This window comes from Chinchilla lanigera, unplaced genomic scaffold (genome assembly GCF_000276665.1).
Source record: "Chinchilla lanigera isolate Chin_1 unplaced genomic scaffold, ChiLan1.0 scaffold00015, whole genome shotgun sequence".
Lineage (NCBI taxonomy): Eukaryota > Metazoa > Chordata > Mammalia > Rodentia > Chinchillidae > Chinchilla > Chinchilla lanigera.
In genome coordinates this window covers 13,617,998-13,621,216 of record NW_004955416.1, presented here as the reverse complement: position 1 = coordinate 13,621,216, position 3,219 = coordinate 13,617,998, and positions in this window count along the sequence as shown.

The window sequence follows — 3,219 nt, the reverse complement described above, 5'->3', positions numbered from 1 at the left end:
ACCGCCCCCTGCCTTCCGGGAGGGAGCTTCCGAGCGGGCGCTTCCGGGAGGGCGCTTCCGGCGCCCGCGCGCGCCCGCGGCGCTTCCTTCCTGCGGTTCGCGCGCCCGAGGCCTCTCCCTGCCTGCGCGCTCCCGTCCTTCCCCCTCCGGGAGGCAGGCGCGTCCCCGCCAGGCAGCAAGCGGTCTGAGGCGCGCAGCCTACGGAGGAGGCGCTGGAGCTGCCCGGCACAGCTGAGGAGGCCGAGATTTAGAGAGCTTGAAACTCATACTTTACGGGTGTGGTGGCACACGTCTAGAATCTTAGCACTCCTCGAGGCTGAGGCGAGAGGATCGCTAAATTCAAGGCCAGTCTGGACAGCTTGGCGGTATGGCGAGACCCTGTCTTAAAAAAAAAAAAAAAAAGGTGGAGATACAGCTTGGTGCGAAAGCCCTGGGCTCGCTCCCCAGTACCACAAAAACAAAAACCATCCTTGACATCATCAAGGTGATCCTTTTGAACAGAGGTGTCATCTAGGTCTAAATTTTTGTTTTACAATGTAGTCAAGAAAAAATTAAAATTATGAGGCATGCTGAGAGAGAAAACAACAGATTTCTTCTATCAGATAAAGACTTAACAATAACTGTGATTTATATGAGGAAAATAGAAGATGAAGACGTTTACCAGAAAACTGCAGTCTGTGAAAAAAGTGTCAAACGGAGATTCTGAGAAGTACTATAAAAACTAATGACTAAATAATTTGTGTTTAATAGCAAATTGAACACAGCAGTACAGAGGATTAATGTAGGACAAGTCTGTAGATGTCCAAACTGAAACATGGAGAGAAAAAAAGAGTAGAAAACACAGCTAAGAACAAATGGTTTCCTCATGAGCCAACATGAATGAACCCATTATGGGTGAATCCATATATAATGAAATCGTAGCAAGAAAATAGAGAATGAGACAGAACAGCATTTAAAGAATCAACTGGCTGGAAATAGTGTCAAACTGTTGAAATACATCAAACTACAAGTTCAAGCTGTTGCTACAAATCCCAAGACCAAATAAGTGAAAACAAAGCAAAAAATTGCCAAGGATATAACAAAACGCCCTTCAGGAAGGTTGAGGATCTGGCGCAGTGGTAAAATGTTTTCTGAGCATGCATGAAGCCCTGGGTGCAGTCCTAGCACTGCTGAGGGAGAAAATGAGATCAAAATCAGACAAAAACTGTACAGGAAAGGAAAACTACATGCGAATGTCCCTGCTTAATATAAACGCAAAATTTCTTGACAAAAGGTTAGCAAACTATATCCATCAACACAGCAAAAGTATTATGAACCATGATCAAGAGGGATTTATCCCAAGAATGCAGTTTAACATCTGAAACCAATCAATGGAATGCACCACCATATAAGTTGAATAGAGGACAAAAGATGTATGATTATCTCAAGGTATTCAGAAGAAACATTTAACAAAATCCAACATTCTTTCATTAAAAAATACTCAAACTAGGAACAGAAGAGAGCTTTCTTACCCTGACAAAGGGCACAAAAATGATTCATAGTTAATCTTATAACTAACGGGAAAAGGTTGAATATTTTCTCCCTACGATCAGTAATAAGACAAGAATGTCAGCCCTCGCTGCCTGTATTCAACATTGTACTAGAGTGTCCAGCCAGTCAATAAGGCAAGAAAAAGAAATAGAACATATCTACAATGGAAAGAAAGAAGTAAACCAATCTAAATTTGCAGAATACATAATCTTGTATTCAGAGGATCAGGATTTTCTACACACATACATGTACACATACACAAAAACTACTATAAGAAATAAGGTTGAAGACTGCAAGATGTAAGATACAAAAATCTATTGCATTTCCATATGCTAGTAAGGAATAATCCAAAATGAAATTAAATTGTTTCATTTACAATAGCATCGGGGCTGGGGATTTAGCTAAGCGGCACTGTGCCTGCCTGGCAAGCGCAAGGTCGTGAGTTCGATTCCCAGTACCAGAAAAAAAAAAATGCAATAGCGTCAAAACTTCAGTACTTAGTAATAAATTTAACCAGTACACAAGTTATAACAAACTGACAGAACATTGTTGAAAAACATTTAAAATCTAAATAAATAAGAAGTATCTTAGTTATTTTTCTTTTTGCTGAGACAAAATACCCAACACCTAAAGTTAAAGGAGGAAAGGTTTATTTAGCTTACAGTTTATAGAGGTTTCAGTCCATAGTCAGCTGGCTCCAAGAAAGGGCGGCATTGCAGAGAAGAAACAGTCTGTGGCATGGCAGGGCAAGCAGAAAGCAGCAAAGCAAGCAGCAGCAGCAGTAGCCTGCCTCTCTGTTTTATCCTTTCAGTATACCCACCTTTTAGGTGGTGCCATCCACATGCAAGGAAGGCCTTCCCATTATCCACACTCAGGTCTATGCTAAACTAACAAGTGGATTAATTTAGTAATTACACACCTTTAATCCCAGCATCATAGAACCTAGATCCAGTCACCTCCAAAAAGCCCCACCTGTAGGCACATGAGACTTTGCGGGGGGGACATCTAGATAGAAGCTGTAACTAGAAGATACACCATGTTCATGAATCAGAAGACTTAATATTGTTGGGATAGTGATGCTGTCTAAATTGATCTACAGATCTAACATAAACTTTATCAGAATTCCCGCTGGCCTTTTGCAGAAACTGATAAGCTGATCTTAAAATTCATATGAAAATGCAAAGGACCCTCAGTAGCCAAAACAATCTTGAAAAAAAGAACCAAGTTTCTTGTTGATTTCAAAATTTACTACTAAGCTACAGTAATCAAGACAGTATGTATTGGCATAATAATAGCATTAGTCATATTTCTGTTACTTAAAATAACCTGGGGTGATAAACTTATAAAGAGGAAAGGTGGATTTTGGCTCACAGTTTGGATGTTTAAGCCCATAACAAATTGGCCCCATTGGCTTGAGCCTATGACAAGGCAGCACATCATGATTGCTTACTCAAATCAAACCCATTTGCCACAGGACTAGGAGGAAAAGACAAGACTAGGGTCACAAAGTCCCCTTTGAGGGCATGTCCCCAGTGACCTAAAACCTTCCCATTAACTCAACCTCCTAAAGGCTCCACCACCTTTTAATAGCACAAGGACAAAGTTTTTAACACATGAGTCTTTGGGACATATTTCCAGTTCTAAACTATAACTGATAGACATACTGATCAATGCAAAGGAATTTAGAGC